Genomic DNA, 25,558 nt, shown 5'->3' with positions numbered 1-25,558 from the left:
TTCTGACAAACAGAGACTACTGTGCGTATTCCAGTTTAAGACTCACCTGAGGGAAGTTAATATCCAGGCTCCCTAACACAAACTTGGACACATGATTTGCAAGGCTGTAAACACTATTCTGCTGCATGCACGTGCAGAAGTGTGTAGGGTTTAGCTCGCTATTTAATGTTTTGGCTGCTTGAACCCCCTCCTGCCAGGGCAAGAGAGGGCAGGATTGGCCAGGATGAGTAGTCGAATGCCACCGGATTGTTCTGGTGAGGTCAGAGAAGGAGGAGGTAGAAAACCAAGAGACCAGCATTGGGAAGGAAGGAGAAGCGGAATGTGTGCGTCGAAAAGGCAGGCAAGTTTGTTTAGAAGAAGGAGTGTAGGGAGTGAATGTGAGGTACTTGAGTGAGTGTAAGTAGGATGGTTGAGTAGAAGGTGCTGGTCAGGTAACATTAGAAGTGTAGATGAGGGAGTAGTAGCATGCAGCATGGAGTAGTAGTGAGGAGAAGGGAGCAGTAATGTAGAGAATTGAGTAGTTGTGTGAAGGAGGCAGTAGTAATGTGGAGGAGGTAGTAGTAGTATAGGGATAGGAGGAATAGGTTGTAGGAGGACTGTATTTACATCAAAGGGTGGAGGAGAGTCTAGATGAAATGAAAGACATTGATGGGTCAGAGGAGAAAGAAGAAGAGAGTAGAAGGAGGGAAGGTGTGAAAAGTTGGGCCAGAAGAGTAGTGAGGGGAGAACATCAGTGGAAGGAGCAAGGAAAGGAACACAAGATAGGAAACAGCGTACATCGTGAGAGTGTCTGAATGATACAATCTTCTATCCCCTTTAGGCCACTAAACACTGGCTACTGTAGTGACAGTTAGGAGGTACTGGAGGGAGATTGGACAGATATGGTGCTGGTCTTTGAGTACTTCCTGTCTAGCATAAGGCAGTACCTACACAATAGGGAGAAGCACTCAGTACATGCTAACCTGGGACATAGGGGCGCCTATGTTAGTGTGGTATTAGGTCGATTATCCAAGAAAGAGAGGAACATCCCGAGGGCCCATCATATACTGAAATAAAAGCCATTGAACTGCATCTGAGCATTCAAGCGTTCCTTCATCCATCTGTGATAATTTCTGCAAACTGGAAACATATTTGGATTTTGAAAATGAGAAAACAATAGGATTTTAATAAGGGGCAATACTGCCAAACTGTGAATACACTGCATTGTGTCAAACGGGATGTGCACTTATATTATGTAAACTGGGAATATAATGGGAATGTGCAAATTGGGTCAATGCTGCAGTTGGACAGACTCAAAACATACCCTGGTGGTTGATCAAACTGGGAATATACTGAGAAGACACAAACTGGAAATGTCAAAATGGGAGTGTACTGGCACAGCTGATTTGGAATTAATTTGGGAATTCGCTGACTACAAATATACTGTTAATTGGCAAGGTCTGATTAGTGGGATTCTGTGAAAACAACGTGAATTTCCTAGAATTCTGCAAACTGAAGCATTCAAGGGTTGTTGTACTGGGAATATAATATTCATGCCAGAACAAGGAAGTTGGTGGATTTGTGAAATGGTTAATATACTACAATTGAGTATGCAGGAGTTGTCAAACTGGGAGTGTACTGGGGTTGTCAAATTGGAAATAGACTGAGAATGTCAAGTTAGGAATATACTGTTATTGTGCAATTTGAGAATACAGTGGGATTGCATACATTGGCGTATCCTGAGATGGTGTAAAGTGAGTATGTGTTCAATTCGACAATTTTGCAGTTCAATGGGATTGTCAAACTGGAAGTATGCTGCGATTGTGCAGTTTAGAGTGCACTGGGATTGTGCAGAGTGGTAAAATGTTGTTATTTTGCAAACTGAAGCATAATGGAAATAAATAGCAGTACATTGAAAGCATGCTGGAACTCTGTAAACTGAAACTATACTGGGATTGTCAACCTCAGATTACATTAGGGTTGTCAAAAATACGATCTAACTGGGCTTTGCAACCTGAGAAAAATGGAGAAGAAGGTAGTTTCATGGGATTATACAGCGATTGGTAAACTCCGAATGTAATGGGGATGTGTAAACTGTGGTGTGCTGGGATTGTCAAATTGGGAATGTGTAAACCTTATCTTTAGCTTCCTTGTCATCGACCTTAAAGTATACTGGGAAAGACAAACTGCAATTTAAAGGGAATGTGCAAAATTGCTGGGAATGCCAACATGGGAATATAAAAGTATTCTGGAAACTGGAAAAATACCCAGGTATAAAGATTAGGGATGGACAAGCATAGTACAAACTAGCTATACACTCGGATTGATAAACTGGAAGTATACTGGAGTTGTCTAAACAGATTATATAGGGTCACTATGTACTTGGAGTGTACTGGGTTTGTTAAAATACAGGATCTACATGGACTATGAAACCGGCATTTTGAAAGATGGGTGTAAAGTGAGAAAACTGGAAATATAATGGGATTCTACAAATGTGTATACACTTGGGTTGTGAACTTGGCAGTATTATTGGTTTGTCAAACTTGGGTGATACTGGGTTTGTTAAAACTGAAATAAGGTGGAATGACAAACAGGGAAAATACATGATTACCACTCACGGAGTGTAATGGAATTATTCAATGTGATGGTCATATATGGGAATTGTGTAAACTTGACATATAACAGAATTATAGAAATTTGGAGAATAATTTGTCAACATGGGAATACACTGGGATTGTCAAACTGAGAATATACCGTGTGTGCGCTGATAGGAAAAACCTTGTGGCTCTCAAACTGGAGTTTAATGGGGATACTGAGTTTGAGACTCTGTAATGTGGAAATGGCTGTGCGTGGATTTCATGTTTCCCAAATGTATTTTCCATCTTGCACTGCATATGACCGTATATTTGTCCCCGACTACAGTTTCTGCGCTGTTTATGTTCAGTGTTTAATTCTGCCACTTGCTTACGTGATCCCGTGTGTGTTTATTTTGTCCTGTATTTACCTTTTGCATTTAACTCAAGAATCTTTTGTGTGCGCATGCACTTTCCTGTGGGTTGAATTCATTTTCTGGGCGTTTTGAACTGTTTTGATGGTAGTTTTGAAAGAAGTAAAAAGTAAATGCTTGTGCGATGCATGTTTGAGTTGTCTCAGTGTGCCGCTTGACCGAAAACAACTCTGAAATTTGTGTTGCCACACCTTGGTGGCTACTGTAATTGTTTATTCGATTTTCCCATTACATCATAAATTAATAAACTATTCAGTGATAACACACCGGCCTGGTTCCTAGTCTACTGTGACACGAGGTGCCTGTGGAGGTTAGGTGTGAGACGGGTTGGAGGCCGCCTTAAAAAAAGAATCTAGGTTGTAAAAATGAAAAGCGGTGTTATTGTGCGCCACATTAATTGAAGGGGAAAGAGATCCCTTGCTTGCTTGAACTGTATATTATATTGTGACAGGTCAGAACTGAAGTATCAGTCATGCAAACTGACATTGCCAGCTTGTAGCTTTGTGGGAGGGCTCTTAGTCTCTGAGAAGAGTGGTAATACTGAGGGTAGGTTAGGGTACCTATCCAGTCAACCCAGGTCACCCTCCCACAGTGGTAAGGGGCTGGAGCATTGCCCCTGTCATTGGAGGATCTACACACCCAAACAACATCTCAAAATTGCACTAGCAAATTGTAGGGTGTACCTTTCCAGATAATCTACCCAACTAGTCAAAGCCTCCAGTTCTCAACCCTTAATTTTATCCGGTGTTCGGTTTTAACCCTGAGGTTTCTTTGAGTGAGGGGAGTCACCTACCCCATAACAAACTCACCTCTAGACCCACACTAAAGGGTGACCAAGGGTATCTGTGGCTCATTGCTCGCCTTAAGGACCGGTCTGCCTAAAGCCTTCTTTTAGAGCGCACTACATGCCGCTTAATTCAGTTTACTAGTCTGTCTGAATCTGGGTGCATAGAGTGGTGAGGTGGCATCTTAATAGAAAGTCCTTTTCTAGATACCTTCAGGGAGTGTCCTTGATACCCTTCGTTTTGCCTGTAACAGCCCCCCCCCAAAGCACCTAATTCAGTTTACTAGTACTAGAGCCACATAGTTTGTGCCAAACTCATCTTCCAGAGACTCACTAGGAGTGATCAATGCTATTAGAGGGCCCGACCTCGCCCACTTAACCATTTTTATTGTGTCTATATCCTGGTCGTGACAGCCGTGTATTTCTTTAGGAGCACAAGACTTGGCCTCTAGAGATTATCTCTGCTTGTAACTTTCTTGTGTGGAGTGCCTGCCTGAACTGCCTGCCTGAATGCACGTAGTTTTCCAGGGACGCCTGGGAATTGTACTTGACACTCCTTTTGGAAATGGCCCAGTAGCTTTACATTACAGTGCTCCATGTCCTGCACCATTTTATCATCCAACCCCTTCCCTAAATAAGCACCTGTGAGTGTACATCTGTGAGTGCCCATGAGTAATTGTGAGTGTGCTAGAGTCACCCTTGTTGACAGACCTGGATAGTAGGGACTCAGTAGTGCTACCCTCCACATTGTAGTGATTTAGTATTTGTCAAGACATCTTAGTTTGTGTACAACATCTTTTGCCTGTCAGAATGGGAATTTTTGCAAGTCAAGGAGTGAGCCTTTTCCCTGATTCCCCTGTGGCACTCATGGTGCGACAATGCATAACCCAGACATTGTCAAATGGATGCCACTATGGCATAAACAGACCAAGCATCAGAGCCTACTGGTCTGGCCCCTAGACTGTTCCTTTGATTACATTCCCCTAGCTGCAGTGTGTGAGGTTCTTAAAGGGGAGAAAGGGAACTCAGCAGTTAGACAGTGGGAGTCCTACACGTTGTGGTCCCCACAGAGTGTGCCTTGGCAAGGAAGAAGTGGCTGGAACACCAAGGGATCCTAAAGAGGAAGCTAGAACAGCTTAATATAGAGAAATTGAGAAATGACCCCAGTCATGGGTGTGACCCCCACCTGTTCCCAGTGTTGCCCCCAGTGACCACTTCTGCCCTAGAGGATGTCCTAGATTTTTCTGTGCTTGCTCCCACACCCAGCTATTCTGTTCCCTTTCCATTTCCTGCCCCTTCAGTGTATAACACTGCTGCATCAGCCCCTGTACTGTCACACTGCCGGGGTCAGTATGGGGCTTCCAGAGGACAGCATGAATTTAGAGGGGGAGGAAGACTAGGAATAATTCCCCACTCCCAGACACCCCCTGTGTACCCATAGTACTGGGGCTATCAGAACACTAGTTGCATGTCTCTGCATGTCCCAAGCCAGTATCTACCCTCAGTCTGTGCCCATCCCAGTTAATTCACTGCATATATCAGGACCAGTGCCACTATTGTAAGGAATGTGGCCACTCAAAGTCCCACTGTCCTCAGCGATTCAGCATCACCAGAACAAGGGCACAGCCCTGTCTGCTCAGAGCAAATCGCAGCTACCAGCATCAGCCTAGACTCCCAGATCACATTACTGGTTCTGGCCAAGCATCCCAGTCTGGGCAACCCCAGACCACATCCCAGACCAAAGCCTCTGATCTTCCAGCTAGTAGTAAAAACAGCCAGGGTGCCTCTTCTGGCACTGCGTTGAAACGCTGGCCCCCGCATCTAGGCCAGAGTCCCTTCCAGTTCCCTCAAGCTTGACAGGATCTAGACTCAGACAAAGTATGATATGATGTGATATTTTATTTATATCTTGCTCATACACAGGTGTTTCAGAGAGCGACCAGGAAAAGGGAGGGTAACAGGGGAGAGAACAAACACAATGATCTTACTAGGCCCAGTGACATTGAGAATGCTTAAGTGCATTGGGAAGGGAAAAGGGGGAAAATGCATTGGAGGGGGAGAAATTGGAAAGTGCAGAGCATAAGAGAGGACAAGATAAATAATAAGTAAATAAATAAATACGGTGATCCAAAACAGTGGTAGCGCAGCCTGTGAAGGCCAAGTGCAAAGTTAGTCAGATAGGGAGTATCTGATCAGTGCAGACAAAGAGTGGGGGAGGGAGGCCTGTATGGGTACAGATACAGGCCCCAGTGTAAGGGGTGGCCAGGGGGCAGTGCAGGAGGGTGGCAGGGTGAGCAGGTACCTAGGCCCGATGGGCAGAGGGTGGCCAGGTGCACCATTGCTGAGAGAGAAAGCAGATCAACAGGGGAGAAAAGGGGCACATGCAGAGGCCAAGAGGAAGGTCTTGAGGAGATTCTGAAACCATAGATTGTTCTCCTCAAATTTCAAGGTGGCAGGTAGGCTATTCCAGAGGGGGGCCCCCCAGAAGACAAACCTCCACCACCAGCTCGTTTCTTTGAAAAACGACTGACCCTGAGGGAGTTGGTGGTAGAGGAGTGAAGGGCTCTAGAGGGGAGGTATTTATGGACGGATAGTTGAAGGTAATTTGGACCCAGGCCCCAGAAAGCCTTGTGGACAATGCAAAGGGTTTTTAAATGTAATCCTTGAAAACACAGGGAGCCAATGAAGGGATTTGAGAGCTGGAGAGATACTATTCCCAGGGTTTGAGGCCAAGGACAAGTCTTGCAGTCCTGTTCTGGATTAGTTGTAAAGGGAGGAGGGTGGAGGCAGGTAGATTTAGGAAGAGGCTGTTACAGTAGTCCAACCTAGAGAGAATCGGAGCTTGGGAGACAATAGGCTTCTGAGGGAAACCTGACCTGCGAAACACACAGAATCTAGTTTCCCTTATTGGGGGAATGGGTGAGGGGGGGGGGCTCTGGTAGTACACTTGTCTTTCGCCCTGTAATTACCTGAAAACGTGTGCCCAGCCCTGCATCTCATCTCTGGTCCCCTGGAAACCACACAAAAACCTGTCCCTGGAAACAGCCAAACAAACCAGTTGCCTGGGTGAGACTGGCTCTGGAGTGGGCAGGAGCAACAGCCTTATATAAGCCTGTGGAGAGAGGACTGTAGCTCTCTCTTTGGTTGATGGTAGTGGTGTGCTGAGAGTGGGCAGAAGAGCTCAGAAGGTCCCTTCCACAGGTACCGTTGTCTTCCCCCTTCATGCATCCCCTCCTTTCCTCCTCAGCCTGCTCTATTTTTCCACCAGTAGGGCTCCTGGCCGGTCTTCCTTGCCCCCCTTTTAATCTCTCTCCCTGTGCCTCTGTCTCTCTCTCTCTCTGTCTCTGTGTGTGTGCCTCTCTCTCTCCCTCTGTCTCTAGCCCTCTCCCAGTGTGTCTGTGTCACTCTCCTTCTCCCAGTGTCTCTGGCTCCCTCTCCCTGTGTTGATGTGTCTGTCTCCCTCTCCCTGTGTCTCTGTGTCTGTCTACCACTCCCTGTATCTCGGTTCCTGTCTCCCTCTGCCTGTGTCTCTGTGCCTGTCTCGCTCTCCCTCCCCCTGTGTGTGTCTCTCTCTCCCTGTGTGTGTCTCTCTCTCTCCATGTGTCTATCTCTCTCCCTGTGTCTCTCTGTGCCTCTCTGCGCCTGCCTCTGTCTCTTTTCCCCCCTCACCCTCTCTATCAGCCCCATCATCCAACTCACTCTCCAACCCTTCCCTTTCTCCCTTGGGGTCCCGTCTCCCCCCTTGCATTCAAGGGTACTCCCCAGACCCCCAGGTTCCATGCCAGTGGGTGTGCCTAGCTAGTATGCCTGCCATCAATGCTCTGCCTTGTGCCCGCAGGCAATCACCTGTATCCAGTGTGTCTAATTTATCCTTCTGGCAATTAATTTACTCTGTTTCCTGTAATAAATCTGTTCCTGGGTTCTACAAAGAATTTGGTTCCTGTTATTACCAGAGAAGGGACCCCGTCCATCTGTGTACACAACACAACCCCACTGGGTCTGTTTACTCCCTGGTCCTAAACTGTGGCCCTGACTGGGGTCTCCCAAACGTCCTCCCCCATTTTGGCTTGCCTCCCACTTCCACACTTTACATAGTGAGATTCACTTTGCAAGTGGTAATATGCTGGGATTGGACATCTAGGAATATATAATAAAACAGTCCGTCTGGGGACATATTGGAATTGCACAAAATGAAAATGAAACTAGGAGCATATGGAGGCGGGTCCCCTTCCCCAGTGGAGGGGCTACAGGGTGGGCATTGGGGGAGGCACCATAGCAGACTCCAGAAACTGGCTAAGGGTCTGATAACATGCCCTTGACCAGAACAATGGCCTCGGCAACAGCGACAAAAGGCGGTGTTAAAAGGGGCCAAAGGAATGGGGTAGGAACAGAAGCTCTCCCGCCTCAGTTCCCGATCTCAGTTGACGTCGCCCAGAGCTTCCTGGAAACCACTGCCTGCCACACTCCTTGTCGTGTTTCCGTCACACCTGTCCAGTTAGATGGGGAGGCGGTGGAGGTTGGCAGGCGGGGGTGGATCAGGTGGTCAGTGACCCACCCCTCCCGGGGGGCACTGAGGCCAGTTAGGTGCAGTGCCAAGGGCACGGTCTGCCTCTCACTGGGATGGCTATGGCCCGGCATTTTGGTCCGATGGGAAGGTGGATGGATAAAGTGAGGTATATATAAATGGGTAATCCCTATTTTTTGTTAACGGGGGGTCAAAACTGTAAGAAGGGATTTTCAAGGATGGCCTTGATGCTATCCAGTTGGGAATTGCAACTCTTTTTCTATTTCATTCTTATACATTAATATATGTATATTTATCCTTTTAGATGTGCTAGTGTGCCTAATGGGGAACAAGAATAATCTACCACAAAGTAACCATTTGTCCTGAAGATGGCCCAACATTTACCTTAGTGATCACTGTTGACAGAGGTGGTACACTACAAAGGGCCGAAACATATGTCGACTGCTAAAGGGAAAACCTAATGTTTTTTCCCCTGTCACTAATGCATATTTTGACTCACTGTTATGCACAAAGCTGTTTAAGTTGTAGTATTCCCCTGTTAGAATAGATGAATGATGACTGAATGTTTTAATTGAAAATGTATTAAGTTTGCTATGTTTTGTTAAGCTTGTAACGTTTTTAGGTATTCTTGTGACTATTAAAAAGATAGAATTTTTTGTACCTAGCAGCATTTTTTTGCAATTCTTCCCAAAAAGGCGATAACCTTACTAACAAATTGTACAGGTTAACCTTCATCTTCACCTGTGACCCATACAGGACTTAAAGAGAGGGGTAGTCGATCTGTTTTTTCACAAACTTTTTCTGGATAAAGTGAGGGGCAGTGGGCCAGAGGTGGAATGTGTTGGACAAGTAAATGGTGCCTCCTGAGATTACCCCCCAACATAGAGTATGGCAGGGGAGGTCTGCGACAGCAAAGGGGGGACCTGACCACTGTACAACACCGAAAGGGGGTGGAGTTGGCAGTTCCACTTGGGACTGCCTATCACAAGGAGGAACCACTGTAAATATTGTACAGGAGGTAGTCCTTCCCCCACCCCCACAAACTGACTGTACAGGAAATAGACCTCAGCCCCCTCAAACCAAATGCAGATAACTTCCCGGGTTGACCAATGACTCTAACCGTGCGAAAATCAGAAATGTAGTGCCTTTCAGAAAAGCTCTTTAAAGGCGATCTATTTTGTGGGGTCAGAATGTCATGCACAGTAGAGAATATGTTAAGTAAGTAGTACGGACACATACATGTTTAGACTAGGAGAGTATAATGTGTTACTACTACTGAAAGGTTTTTAGGATACCTCTTAGATTGAAATAAATAGTTTTAAAGAAAAGGGTGAGTAGGCCAGAGATGTGTAGATACACTGAAAAGTGAGAAGGGTGGACATGGGTGTAGTGATATGTATTGAGTAAATGACTAAATACAATCCAGAGAGGGGGTGTACTGGAGTTAGTCCTATCCCCCTTAAACTGACTGTATAGGAAATAGACCCCACCCCCCTCAGGCCAAATGTAGATAATTTACCAGGTTGATCAAAAATCAGAAATGTAGTGCCTTTCAGAAAAGCGTTTTAAAGGCAATCTATTTTGTGGGGTCAGAATGTCATGCATAGTAGAGAATATGTTAAGTAGAACATGTTTATCATAAATTATCAAACAATCCAGATTCGAAATTGAGCAGGGACCAGGTTTTGGGTAAAAATAAGTTCATCAGGCATCTTGTAATTTGGTTAGCCATTTTTGAGAAGACAAGTCAGGCAACTCTAAGATGGATGCTTGAGCAGACAAAATTGTTGATTTCTGCTAGTCATGATGAAGTCAGTGGATAACATTTTTCATAGAAGTTCATGAAGAGGCCACTGGTGTAGAATGAGTTGGATGAAACCTGATCCATCTGGGTCTGAGTGATAGCTAAGGCAACCAACCAGGGATTGGAAAAGGGGTTGTCTTCAAATACCAAAACCAATCAGGATGTCTTATGATGATCATTGCATTACCAAACTTTTTAGAAGAGTATATAAGAAGCTGAAAACTGAGGGGATTTGGAAGTTCCAGATTTTTCTACAGAATGCTGTATGCTGTGTCCTGCTCTGCTGCAAAGAATAAACAGATGAATTTGAAAATCCAGTCTGAGTGCCTTGATGTGCTTCAGTCTCCCTCAACTGATCCCTGGTTGCTAAGACCTAGGGAAGGTATTGGGACCTTCTGTACAATATGTGTTATTAAGAATTATTGAAATGAACCTAGTATGGTTACGCTGTGGTTGGGACCTTCTGTCCATTTGGTGAGCCATAAGCCAGGAGTCCTAAAATGTATTTTCTTCAGGACTATGAATCAATCTGGAAATACAGGTACATACTTACATGTTATCAGGACTGAGAGACTGAGAGAGAGAGAGAGGGAGAGAGAGGGAGAGAGAGAGAGAGATAGAGAGAGAGAGACAGAGAGAGAGAGGGAGAGAGAGAGAGAGAGAGAAATGGGGGCCCACTGCAGGTTACTGCATATTACTAAAGGAGAGGGGACTGATATCATAGAAGGGCACCTTGGCACCTGGGGATTCGAGGGGGCTATTTTTCGGAGGTTTTCCAAGAAAAATTATTTTAAAATGTTTTTGGAAATCTTCCAAGAAAAACATATTTTGAGTCATTTTTTAGGGGTCTTCCGGAAAATGCTTTAATGAATTATTTTATTATTTTGGGGAACCCCTCTTAGAATGTATTTATTTTTGGATTTTTTGAAGGATTATTTTGGTGGATCTTTAAGATTTTTATTTTTATTTTGGGTAAATTAAGGGCTTAGAGTGTAACATAGTAGCTTAGAAGTACTGGGGATTGGGTTAAAGTAACTTGAGAACGATGAGTGTTGAATATTGAGTAATTGATATGAGGAGAGGCCAAGCAATTAAGAGGTATCATGAGGAGAGGGCACGATAAAGGATACGCTCAGGTTTCCTGCATTTTAAAGAACACAGAAGAAGTAGCACCTAGAGCTCTAATGACAGGTAAAGTAGACGATGAACTCGGTTAAAGATGAGTTTAAAGAGGGCATCTTACATCCCATGCTGTGGTATTTTTAGGGGCAAGACAGGTCTTAAAGAGAAAACTGTGAGAAATGTGTGGCCGACCAGTCTGTCACGGTTGTGAAAATTGTATTGTGTGTTATATGTTATGATTTGCATGCATTTTTATGAGAAAAGGTAAAGAAAAGAGATGTTTAGCTATTGAAGAAAAATTGGCACCAAGCCAGAAATTAAAGTGATCAATTATGGAGAAAAATAGGATATAAATATTAGCTATGGATGAGAATGCACTTGTGCGCGTTGTTTAAAATTATGTTAAATGCAGTATTTAGTGAGACAATGTAGAAAAGGGTGAAAAAATTGTCATCTCTGAAACCTTGTAAAAACCAGAATTCAGTAAATACAGGATTAATTCTTGTATAAGCCAAAAATAGACAGGTTAAGCTATTTAACTTCATACGACATGAAACCGCACTAACTTTGTTGAAAATGAAGACCAGATAAGACTTGATAAATGGAGGCATTTTAGTTTTCTTCAGCTGGCTGTGAAGCATACAAGAGAAAGCTGTAAAAGGGCCAGTACATTCCATTCTTGTTTAGAGAAACAGAACTGAGATATATACAGGCCCTAAAAGTAACTCTTGTGCATAAAATGAGATTTTTTTTTTTTGTAGTGCATAGCTTGGCAGTTGGATAAAATAGACTGCACACTGCTGAAAAGAGGACAGTGTTTGGTTAAAAGATTAAAAGATAACAGCCAACGCAGTTAAACAAGGTGATTTATGATCACAGTAAAAGGTTTCCTGAGTAAAATACAATTCAGGCAGACTGTGCGTCAAAGAGGACAATGAATAAATGGTGAAATAAACAGATGTCAGGAAGGCCCTTGTCTGAGAACAGAGCAAATTAACTCCTTAGTGATCAGTATTTTGAAAAAACTGATGTTTTGTAGACTGAAGGAGAAGTGAATAAATGGAGGTTGTTGGCCGTATGATTCAAGGTTATGGCAGCAGAGCCAAGTGTAGGGTGGGGAACGCAATGCTGACACATTGTTTAAGAATTACAGGAGCTATATTTAATCGAAAAAGGTTGACTGATCATGTGGGAAAATAATGGTGGAAGTCTACGTGGAGGGAGTATTAATGGAACATTTTTAGCTATGTGGTGATGTATGATTTTTTGGTGGGTGCCCTTTGAGAAATGCCCCTAAAGTTATTGGTTTTATGTGTGGCAAAAACATGGGACATTTAGAAATGTCCATAGGTTATTGAGTCATGCACTATGCTGGCTCAAGGAAAAGCTTACTGGCAGGATTCCTAATCTCTTGCTGAGGAAAGCACAAAAGAACAGCAGCTCAAGGACTACTATCAGTCACAAGACTACCTCTTCCACAGCATTGGCATGCCTTTGTCATATTTCTAGACCAGTATGACCCATCTGCACGCATCCATATCAACACACCAAGTGCAGGTACACACGGAGAGGCAGAGGTTTGCTACATTATGACAAATACAAAAGGTTGACATGGAGACTGTGCGGCCACTCCGTAAACAACGTTGAGGTTCTTTCAGTAATTCATGTAACATCTGATAATGTGACTTATAGGACTTAGGCTCCTCCTCCTCTACCCTTCGGTGCCTCTGATTTTGAAGTACGTTTTGTTCTTCACCTTTGCTTTGTAATATTCTGGACCTCCTTCTTTTTGACCCTTGGATCATTCTGCTGACCCTGCTTTGTTGTCTTGATCCCTGCTTTTACCACGCTTTTTCAGATTACTGCTTTGCCCGTTGCCGACTCTGAACACTACATGGATTCTTGCCTCTTGTTTGTACTGTCTATATTGTCAGCCTGTTATTGACCCGGAACCCATATTGAATTGCCTGGATTATGATTTTGTGTCATCTGTTGCCAGCCCATTGCCGGATTGCTCTTGCTTTGGACATCCTGCTGTTCTGGGAGTTAGCGATATCCCCTCTGCATTTACGTTTTATTCTGCGCGTGGACTAGAGACTGCTGCAGCGCTGGGAAGCCATTAGGCGTCCGCGTGCCGTCGGGTTAGGTGGCTGTGGACTAGAGACTCTCCCCTTTGCCTAGCATTCGTCCTCCTGCCGTTGGGTAGGTTTCTGGGGATATTGGCTCTCTCCCTTCAGCATTCTCCACTTCTCTCATGAAGACACCTTCTGCTGATTTTGTCTACATTATACATATCGTCCCATACTCAACACATGGTAAGTCTTGTTCAGTTACAACTTGGCACCCAATCCCCATTGACATTGAATTTCTTGTAAATGACATACCTAAATATATATTGTATTGAAGGTTTAGGACCACACTTCATCTCCGCCTTGCAATTTGAGTGATTGGATCAAGGCCGGATGATGTCACATTTTATAGTTTGCTTTACAACCTCAGAAACCTTCCTTTACTCACTGATCTCAAAATTGGATTTGATACTAAATGTACATTTGTACATTGGTTACCTTTATACTAATCACACACAAAGATGTCTTATTTTATGTAGCAGATATTCCTCAAAACCCTGCAGCGGTGGGATCTTGTCTCAACTTTCTACATAATTTTGCCTTTTTTGCTATGAAGACAATTTCCCAATTTTATGCAAATTTCCACAAATGTGTGTCTTTAACATAGGGATGTGCGTGTAAATTTTCACAATTCTAACACTAATACAACCACATATATTGCGATTCCTGTCCAGAACATGTCACGCAGGTCTACCACCTCTTCACACGTGCAGCCGAAAATTGTACGCAGGATGGACACATTTAAAATATGAGAGGCTTGTTCTGCCTCAAGCATAGAGCCTTGTCTATGGACAGGTTGATTTAAAATAGAGACTAGAATGGTGAGAGTCACACGAGTTGGGGACAGGATATGTCAAATAAGGACAGCAAAACCTACCATGAGGAGGAGGAAGGCAATGCATGCAGCCCTGAATGGTGTTTTTCAATGGATAAGGAAGTAAGATGGTCGGATCTAGACCTACCTAAATCTCAGGCGTCAGAATCATTGACGCAGCTAGATCGACCTAGAGGGCGATCCTATGGTAAGATGGGGGACTCGCCACCTAATGTGAGAAGATTAAGGTCACTACCTGGAAAAAGGCGGTGCAGAACCATTGTCTCTGCTATGGACAGACAGACGAGAGGGGACAGAAATATGCCTGAATTAGAGAAAGGAGGAGCCAGACCATAGTATATACCTTGCCCACAGATGGATAAGGATAATTTAAGGGGTACAAATTCTGAGTCAAATTTCTGGTGCTGGGAAATGGATACATTAGTTAGAAAAAATGACAGGAAGAGACCATTATTTATAGGAGACAGTAAAGGGCTTCTATCCGATATCCTTAGGGAGAGAACAGATGATGTTTGGTCGATAGTAGGACACTTGAGTGTCACTATGGAGAACATGGCTCATGATGGAGCACCATTTAATAATTGAAGAGCAATAGTTTGTAAAGCGCTTAGAGTGCTGTATCCAGAAATGTCAGATATGGGAGCTATAATGATATTAAGGGTTGCCAGAGCCAGTAAAGAAGCAGCTCAGGAAGTTAGTGGGTAAGGAAGCAAAGTCATGGTCGGAAATTCAGCTGGCCATTGTGTACTATTACAGATTTTTGCAAGAGAAAATTCAGCAGAAAGATGTTGTTTGGGAAGGTAAAGAAGCGACATTAGCGTAGAATAAATTGTCAAAACATGCCATAAAATGAGCGATGTTGACTAGTGGGGAAGAGTCAGGTTTGCAGCAAACTATAGGCATGCCACAGGTGAATAACTAAAGGCAGGTTGGTCAAGGTAAAAATGGATTCATACCATGAGGTAGGGGAGGCTTCTGAGGTAGAGGCTTCCAGGATAATTAGAGACATTTCCAGAATAGTCAAAGTGGATTTTTAAACATACAGAAAGATAATCAAGGCATGCAGGGAAGGCAAGTTAGGAAACCTCCTGTATGTCAGACATATGGAATGACAGGCCACTTTTCTTGCACATGTATAAGTCAAGGAATTATGCAGAATGGGCAATTCTCAAGAGGGGGGACTATACACCCGCCTGCATACATTCAAAAAAGTGGAAAGGGGTTTTTGCCCAGTTTCAGACATTGTATCAGACATGAGCGCTGGGAGTGCAGCAGGAACAGCAGCTTAAGAAAAGTGCTAAACGGATTTACTGCAGAGGGAAAGTGCAGTGAGCCCATATACAGACATTTAACAATATGCAAACATGGAATAAAGTGACACACATGAGTGAAGGTGCCATTATGAAAGAAAGAAATGCTTTTGCAAGAACAAGGTATGCATGCATTCACAGTTGGAAAGCCTCATAGGGCGACTTGGTGTGTTCAGAATTGTTAGTGGCACTAAGCCTCAAGGAGTGCCGAAAATTAATATGGCAAAGGGAGAACAATTTTGTTCTAGTGGTAGACAATAGGACTGTATGTCCATACAGCGAAGACAGAAATGTGTTGATGATTATTAGAACAATTGAGGATTTTTGTTGAAAACTATTAGCACAGTCTTCTTGCCTAGTGATGAAGTAGTAGTCTCTGGTGGAAAGTGTGTTATGACGTATTTTGTTACATTTGTCACAGGCACCTGTCAATGTTTTAAGAAAGGGATTGGATGATACAAGCCTAAACATGATGCTTTTGTTTAGGTAATTAAGGGAAAGTGTGTTTCGTTTTGGGAATGCACCATTTGAATATGGGTGAGTTCATAGGGTCATGTACAGGGCAAGAGACACGATGATACATTTCTGGTAGAACCAGAGGTTTTTATTATTATAATAAAAGCAAAGTATTGCAGACAGCTGTGTGACCTAGTGGAAAAGTGGTGAGAGTATTTGATGAATTTAGTCGCAGACAACAGATATTTATGAACAAACAGTGGGGACAGATGACCCGCATAAAATTAGAAACAGCCATAGTATAAGGGAACATGGCAAATGATCAAGGAATGAATAATAAAAATGGACCACAGAGGACAGTGATGGTTCTCAAGAGAAAAGTCCAGGTTGATTAAACATCACTAATGAGGACATATTTAGAAAGCGTTTACAGAAAGATGAAGAGGTGTTTCTTTAGGAACATCACGCACTAAAAAGAAAGGAAAGGAAACATTTTATTACATATGGCAATAATATAGCAGCATCCAGTATAATTTAAGGAAGACTTGGAGAGAGTGTCGAAATGTCAGGTGGATTTTGAGCATTTTTGGCATGGGTCCAGAAAATGAATTAGGAGAAGATAAAAATGAATAATTTATTTTAAACAATATGCGAATAAAGAGGTCAGTTTGGATGAAATAAAAGAAAAAAAATGAATGAACGGAAAAATGAATGAAGAAATGATTGGCTGAATGAATTAATGGATAGTAGAGGAAAAGGGAGCATGAAATAAGCAGAAAAACTTAAATTTGGAAAATAAATAGCACCAATGAAGATTAAAGGCCAAAATTGAAAATGTTGCGCAGTACAATAAAAAAGAATTATGGGATAAATGAAGAACCAAAAAGGGGTATGGTTGACAAAGATTGGGATAACCATACAAGAAAGATTTTGTACAGAATCAATTCAAGAGAACGTACAAGGGTGAGTAAAAATAACATTATTTGAATGTACTTGATGGTGTTGGTTTATATTTTTTAGATGAAAACCATGGACATTCAGTGAACATTGGAGGAATGCCTGCATGCCCTTAATAGGGGAAGAGACAGTATACCATGATACAAGTGATAGTGAATAGGGCGAAAAAAAGAGGTATGTACTGGTTCACACCACAGGGTGTGAACACGCTGATGATCATTATTAGGAGTAAGAGGACCCAGGTGAGTAACAGAAATAGAGGCAGATAGAGACATAGGGCCTCATTACACGGTAGGCGGTAAGGGTTTACCGGTACCGGTAAGGGCACCGGTACCGGTAAACCCTTACCACCTTACTATGAGGTCCCTTTGCGGGACCCGACCTTAACGGCTGGTGTAGACCAGCCGTTAAAGTTGGGACCCGCGAAGGGACCTTGGTGCTAATTACGGAACCCCAATTTGCGGTACCATAATTAGCCCCTTCCCCATTCCCATTGAGCCCTACGGGGCAAAAATGGGAATGGGGAAGGGCAATGGAGAAAGGGGGAATTACCACCCCGCCAACCTTGGAATAGGGTGGTAATTCCCCTTTTCTCCATGGTGGTACCGGTATGGTACCGGCGGCAACCATGGTGCTAGTAGCACCATGGTTTACCGCCTACCGTGTAATGAGGCCCATAGTTTTTCAATTGTGTAGCCATTTTTTCCCAAGATGGGTGCAAATAGGTGTAAACAGAGTAGCATATAGATGCAAGCATGGCCACCTCAGACAAACGCAGAACATAGAAGACGTAAAATAAAAGGTGGGTAACCTTTTTTATTTTTAATAAATTAGCAGGATGCCAACAAGGGTAGATTTGACGAGCATATAAGAATTGTTTAGAATAGGCAAACAATGTAGTTCCATGATAAAATGGGAAGACACATAGTAAGAATTGGTGCCATATTCTAGAAAAACAGAGGAAGGCTAGATTAGTGTAGTGGGGTAGGAGGAGATAATGCAGAGCGAGAAGGTTATTGTGTCTCAAACAGGATAAAAATACAGCAAAGAAGGGTAAAAACCACGGTCCAAATCGATTGGAAGAAAAATGGCAAAGGCAAAGCAGGAAGCGCTTGCAGCAAAGCAAGAAGCACAAGCAGCAAAGCAGAGCGAAGCATTTACAGCAGAGCAGACAAAGGCCGTTCAGCTGAGCTGGGAAAACCCAAAGAACAGGTTCAAATATTGTATAGGCCCAAAGAAGATCATTATGATTATTATGTGCACCAACGAGTAAGAGACAGCCTACGAGTTAAATGTGCTGAAAATAGTGAGAAATGACGGTAAGAAAACATTTTTTTGTTAGCAGCAAGGAGAAAGAATTTAGGTTAGGAAGATACTTGACCCCCTAGCCAGTTCTCGATTGACTTTTGTCTCTATTTCGATTTTCTACAGACAGCAGGGATCCCTGCCAATGATGTCCTTTTCTGCTACGGATGCGCCTAGGAGATGGTGAAGACGACGCCATGTCTTTTTAAATGTTGTTTTTAACATTTGTCTGTTTGTCATTTATTATTTTTAGCGTCTCAACATCTGGGAATGTCGATGTAGAGGGAAAATGAAAAGGTCCCCTCAAAGGACAAATAATTTGTATAAAAAGAAGCCCATAAGACATACGGTCAGAAACAAGACAGGCAAATGTATTTATTGCCTAAACAATAGATGCAGCTGAATGTGTTTATTGTAAACAAAACATGTCCCAGCAATCAGACAGCATTCATTAAGAAGAAAATTAAATGTCAATAAAAAAGGGAGAGGATTAGTAGCTTTGATATGTAAAGAACCAAAATAAATGTTGAGGTTTTTTCTAGGCAGCAGGGATGTTCAAAAAAGTCAGATAATGAAATTTGTTTAGCAGGCAGGGGTGTGACAGACACATAGGAATAGATTTTTAAAAAATGGTTGGGTTGAATGGAAAGCTGTTGATGATGGACATATTAAGAAAACTCATTTAGCTTTCTATTACAAGTGAACAGGAGAGGAGGCATATACGTTGGGAGATTGACGGCAATCGACCCTATGAGAAAAATGGACTGGTTGAGGAACCCAATGAAAAAAGTCCCAGTTAGAATTTACCTATGTTGGACAGAACTGTTTATGCAGAAAAAAATGAACAATTGCTGTTCCTATTAACTGTTCCTTGATGACATAAACGAAACAAATTACTGCCATATAAAGACAATGGACTTCTGGCCCAGGCATTGAAAGGGCCTATAAGACATGCTGCTCAGCAGCTCAAAGGACAATAATGATCAAATCAGGAAAAAGATCTCTGGACATGGAAGATGCCAAACTAAGATGAATCGGGTGTAGGACGTGGAGGTGAAAACTGTACTGATAAAGAACAAAAACAAGAATGTGTATGGGGTGGACAATGAAGAAACAAGGCACCAAATGTCGTTATGGGGTGGGAGTGATGCAGAAGTATGCAGTAAAATCACACGTGATTAAACTTATGAAAATTGGCTGGTGGGTTTCCTCAAATGAGATACCAACTTTGGTTCTCATAGTGACCGTAAATTACCTAATGTATAATCAGTATAAATATAGACTGGGTAATGGATGTGGGACTTAGATAAGATTAAATAAAGGTATTCTTTACGGACACATACATGTTTAGACTAGGAGAGTATAATGTGTTACTACTACTGAAAGGTTTTTAGGATACCTCTTAGATTGAAATAAATAGGTTTAAAGAAAAGGGTGAGTAGGCCAGAGATGTGTAGATACACTGAAAAGTGAGAAGGGTGGACATGGGTGTAGTGATATGTATTGAGTAGATGACTAAATACAATCCAGAGAGGGGGTGTACTGGAGTTAGTCCTATCCCCCTTAAACTGACTGTATAGGAAATAGACCCCACCCCCCTCAGGCCAAATGTAGATAATTTACCAGGTTGATCAATGACTCTAACACTGCAAAAATCAGAAATGTAGTGCCTTTCAGAAAAGCGTTTTAAAGGCAATATATTTTGTGGGGTCAGAATGTCATGCATAGTAGAGAATATGTTAAGTAGAACATGTTTATCATAAATTATCAAACAATCCAGACTCGAAATTGAGCATGGACCACATTTTGGGTAAAAATAAGTTGGTCAGGCATCTTGTAATTTGGTCGGCCATTTTTGATAAGACAAGTCAGGCAACTCTAAGATGGATGCTTGAGCAAACAAAATGGTCAATTTCTGCTAGTCATGATGAGGTCAGTGGATAACCTTGTTTCATACAAGTTCATGAAGAGGCCACTGGTGTAAACTGAGTTAGACGATACCTGTTCCGACTGGGTCTGAGTGACAGCTAAGGCAACCAACCAGGGATTGGAAAAAGGGTTGTCTTCAAATACCAAAGCCAATCAGGATGTCTTATGACGATCATTGCGTTACCACACTTTTTAAAAGAGTATGTAAGAAGCTAAAAACTGAGGGGATTTGGAAGTTCCAGACTTTTCTTCAGAATGCTTTATGCTGTGTCCTGCTCTGCTGCAAAGAATAATCAGATGACTTTGAAAATCCAGTCTGAGTGCCTTGATGTGCTTCAGTCTCCCTTTCCTGATCCAGGGATGCCAAGACCTAGGGAAGGTGTTGGCACCTTCTGTACAATATGTGTTGTTATGAATTATTGAAATGAACCTTTTATGGTTACGCTGTAGTTGTGCATTATTCGGGTCGTGTCTGTACTGTGCTGATTCTGCTTTTTAATGTTACAGGATTAAACCTGGCCATTTACTTTCCAAAGAAAAAGAAAGTGTCCATGTGGTTTTCTCTGGTCTGAAATGGCACTGCCTCCCTGCTGAGCCCACTGGAATTCTACTGATTGGCAGTACAATTGGGGTTCTCAAGTTGGTAGCATACTGGGACTCGAACCAACTGGGACCTTCCTGACAGTTTACAGGAAATGTGTAACAGGGAACTAGGAGTGTAATGGAATTATCCAATGGCACATTGAGAGTAGTACACCAAATAAGGGACGAATGTAAACTGGAAAGATGCTACAATTGAGCGCACGGAGCATGTGTGTCTGTATTATGAATATTCAGAGAATACTAGAATTGTGTTTATTCAGATAGTGTGCAAACTAGATCAAAACAAAGATTGTCCCACTGGTGACATGCTGTCATTCTGCGCCGTGGAAGCATTTCAGGATTGTAAAGGTAGGCACGTACCAACACAGTGCAACCTGAGAAACAGTTGGCATTGCCACACCAGGGGGAATTAGGAGGCTCTGGTTCCCTTTACAGGGGTGGTCAACTGCAGAGCGTACTGGGATTATCAAACTGGCAGCATAACGACATTGTCAAATTGGTAATTTAGTTGTATTTAGTTGTATTATGAAATTGAGTTGTATTATGAAAACTGGGAATAAAACTGCAAACTCACTAGGTAATAAACTGGACTTGTTTGAACTGGAAGAGTGAACTGGTAGTACACTGGAATTTTGTGAAGCCAAAAAATAATAGAATTTCCAAACTGGAAATATAATGGTATGTGAATAATCGAATATAGTGGGGTTTTATTCTGGAGTGTTCAAACAAACATTCATAAAAAGTGAGATATTAAAAAGTGCCCATCAAAACGTGTGGCTCCGCATGGTGACGCTGCCACTTTAATCAATATTTGCTGTGGATCCATGACTATTTGAGATCTCAAACGTTTCTAAAATCGCACTGGGCCTCTTTTACAAAGTGTTTTTCAATGAGTAGCTCTCATTGAAAAACGATTTGTGAGTGAGGCCCGCGCAGTGCTGTGTCTCTTTTTTGTATCATTGGAGACCAGAACCAATGGAATGCCTGCAAACCTCTGATATCCTCAACATATATGTCTGGGTGGGGAGGTAGCCATTCGGTTAAGCGTTGCCCCTGTCATGGGGCTAGTCTGCACTTTGAGAGAGAGAGAGAGAGAGAGAGAGAGAGATACATAGATAGATAGAGATTGAGAGAGAGAGAGATAGAGATAGCTAGAGAGAGATAGAGAGAGAGATAGATAGATAGATAGATAGATAGATAGATAGATAGATAGATAGATAGATAGATAGATAGATAGATAGAGATTTGAGAGAGAGAGAGAGAGATAGAGATAGCTAGATAGAGAGAGAGATCAATAGTTATAGATAGATAGAGAGAAAGATAGATATAGATAGATAGATAGATAGATAGATAGATAGATAGATAGATAGATAGATAGATAGAGAGAGATTGATATGTAGATAGATAGATATATAGAGATAGATAGATAGATAGATAGATAGATAGATAGATAGATAGATAGATAGATATAGAGATAGAGGAGAGAGAGAGATATAGAGAGGAGAGAGAGAGAGAGCGATAGAGATATATAGATAGAGAGAGAGAGGGAGAGAGAGAGAGAGAGAGAGAGAGAGAGAGATAGACAGATAGACAGATAGATAGATAGATAGATAGATAGATAGATAGATAGATAGATAGATAGATAGATAGATAGATAGATAGATCCATCCCTTTGACATCCACATGTGTGAGACAGGCAAAAGAGAATGCTCAATGCGCAATGCCAGCAGTTTGGGCTTTGTGTAGGCATGGGAAAGGCACTGCCGTATTAGCATTAACTGGCCATTGATGGTAGCATGTGTAAAAGGGTGTGAGTACCTGGGCATAAAATAGCAGTGCCAGGGAAATATTTACAAACAAGCCAAAACGGTTGGCTTGTTATTAACAGGACTTCTGTGAAGAACACGCATAGTGCTTATAAATTGAGTGGCCGAAGGCAGACCGGGTTTAGACATTTATATTACACCAGTAATAAGCTTAGAACGCCAATAAAGTTATTAAGTCTCAGAAGACTGCTTTGAAAAAATACTGGCAGGCGCTTCCAGTGCAAGGTTTGATGGCAGGTCTGGCTTGATTAAAGCGAGCCCAACAAGTTACTGTGTGGAGGTGGAGGTGCTTTGGGTGGGGACGGGCAGGAACTGGGCGGATATAGGTATAGGGATTATCATGGTCATCGGTAGTCTATGGGTGGGCAAATACCTAAGCACCACCTACTAGCTTTGTTTCCCTCCTCACATGCCACTTCTCCCTATCTGTACTCTAATGCAATAACCTTCACTATTAGCTGGCACGGAAGCGCCACCTAATAGCCCAAACTAAACATGAACTCCATTTCCTGCAAGGCCTAGTGGGTCTTCAATCAGCAGGAGTGATCCTTAGGAGCAGACTTTTTGCGGTGAGTTTAAAGTGAAAGTATCGGATTCCTCAGTCTTTCCTTTAATTCCTTCAGTGGCCACACATATCCAACAAATAAACAATCCGCCAAAAGCAAACGTGCTGCCATGAAGGCACTACAAAGACACTGTGTTTCACAGGGGGCACCTTACAGATCATACCAAATACATAACTCATGCACATGTTTCAAAGGAGTGGCTTTGCAGAACGCACGCCCAACAAACACATCTGCCAATTTGCCATTGCTCTTGACAGATAGTCAGGATGTTGTGTGTAACGCAGAAACATTAAGTATTGTGTTTAAACAAGTCGACAACCAGAAATGTTGCTATAATCCTGAGCGTGCAAGCAGATTACTGTGCGGGCGTCGCACCATTAAAAACAAGCATTGGCAATGCCAACAGTTTGGGCCTTTGTATAGGCCCGGGGAAGGCACTTGCCAGGCACTGCTATAGTGGTATTAATTGGCTATTGATGGTAGCAGGTGCAAAAGGGTGCGAGTACCTGGGCATCTAATAGCAGTGCCTGCGAATTGCCTAATACTTATAAAGAAATCCAAAACGGTTGGCTTTGCCAATTCTTGTTTTTAATAGGACTTCAGCCAAGGACACACACAGTGCTTTTAAATGGAGAGGCTGAAGACAGCCCTGTTACACAAGTAGCACGTTTACTACTACTGTTACGCCATTAACTCTCAGAAGACTGCTTTGAAAAAACACTGGCAAGCACTTTGAGTGCAAAGTTTGATGGTAAGACTGGATTAAAGCGAGCTGAAAGAGTTCCCATAAGGAGGTGTTTTGGGCAGGAAGGGGCAGGAAATGGGTGGGATTAGTCATAGGCATTAACATGACATTGGGCAGTCAATGGGTGGTCAAATAACCAAACAACACCTACAAGCAGTGTGTTTGTCCATCCTCATATGCCATTCTCCCTACCTGTACTCGAAGGCTATTGTTTTGACTTACAGGTGTCGCAATCGACTCCTAATAGGCCAAACTAAAAAAGTGGATGTCTACTTACACAGCAAAAGGTGTATTTGATTGATGTCATAGAAAACATGCTGACATGGTAGTGTACAATCACTCTTCCACAAAAATGGTTAGACTGCGTGGAAACTTGAAAAAAACATATTTAAAATGTTGTGTGTAAAAGGTGAGCCTACATCTAGATGGGATGCCCAGGGCAATATTCCATGATTAGTGCATTTCATAAACATTATTTTTACAGTGCTATGAGTCTGCAAAACCGGTGTCAGCAAGCGCTATACGGAATTGCAAGTATTTTTTTTATTTTAATAATTTTTATTAAGTTATGTAGTATACAATCATAAAGTCATAACTTCACAAACATAATGCAGTAAAACCTATACAATGGTATGGGTTAAACAGTGGTACAAGAAGGTGTTCCGAGAGAGCAATTAATTTAGTACACTGTGTATATTTAGGAGTTAAGCATTAGAGGAACAAATTGCAAGTATTAATGTTATTGTTTCTGCCATTATTGTTATCCGGGTAATTATTATTATTATTATTGCCCTCGCGCTGATGTTGATGGTCATCAGCGCCACTGTTTATTTAAGTACTAGCTTCGTTCTCCCTTTATATGAGTTCTTAATTTACGAACACTTTCTTCACACTCCGCAATGCTGCGTTTCAGACACATTCTGTAACCAACCGCCCCAGCCTTTTGCAACTAGATAACCTGAGTGAGAAAGACTATTCTTCTGTGAGTAGTCCCATGCTGCTCGCACATTCTGCATATTCCATTGGCAAAGCGCCTTCCTAGAAGATGTAGGTAAAGGCCGCACTTACCTAGAGCCTGTCTGCGGACTTGCTTGGGGTCAGAGCCGTCCTCACTGTACAGCGTGCCGCCCGCACACTGCAGCCATGCGCCCTTCTCCACATGCAAAGCACGCCGGGAATGTCTGGGGACTCTGAGGCTCCACTACACACAGGCCGCGGGAGCGCAGGCGGGCCCATTTATGGTGTAAATTACCAGCAGGCCGGTGATGTGACACAGAATGTATGCAAAAGGGATTCCTTCCCCGCTCCAGAAATGCATCGGAGTCACGTGGCTCGGCCTTTCATGATGGAAGATATGCCAGAGACCAGAGGGGGAGGGCGGGCACCTCATTTGTATCCAAGGTAGAGGCTCGCAGTAGTAACGAGGCCTTACTGTGGCAGGGCAACCATGCCAGCTATTTGCGATCTTTGGTGCGGGTTGCTGGGCGCGTTGCAGGGAGTACAGTAGTAGCCTTTGCACCAGCTGCTGTTTTTAACGGAGTCACGTAGTATATCCCTTTGATCGTCTGTTATAAAGCTGTATGAGGGACAAAGCAGGGCAGCCAGTAACGATTAAAAACAACACGTGGCGCTTTAAATACCGCATGTTTTTAGAATGCGGCCTAATCCTAGCTCGA

The 25,558-nt window shown here is 42.8% G+C and overlaps 1 long non-coding RNA gene across 4 annotated transcripts in view; it reads right to left on the bottom strand.

Annotated features, from left to right (window-relative positions):
* The window catches only part of LOC138515634 (uncharacterized), a 257,144-nt gene extending 231,943 nt beyond the window's left edge, over positions 1 to 25,201 (bottom strand). The window contains exon 1 of one of the 4 annotated variants that reach the window (XR_011282124.1): positions 24,951 to 25,201. This is a non-coding gene — a long non-coding RNA (uncharacterized lncRNA). The remainder of the gene's footprint in view (positions 1 to 24,950) is intronic. The other 3 variants (XR_011282125.1, XR_011282123.1, XR_011282126.1) reach the window with 3 other exon arrangements.
* Between the last annotated feature and the right edge of the window lie 357 nt (positions 25,202 to 25,558).

The sequence above is a fragment of the Ambystoma mexicanum genome, chromosome 6q (genome assembly GCF_040938575.1).
Source record: "Ambystoma mexicanum isolate Mex_15411 chromosome 6q, UKY_AmexF1_1, whole genome shotgun sequence".
In the NCBI taxonomy this organism is placed as follows: Eukaryota; Metazoa; Chordata; class Amphibia; order Caudata; family Ambystomatidae; genus Ambystoma; species Ambystoma mexicanum.
This window is presented reverse-complemented; position numbering and strand designations above follow the sequence as displayed.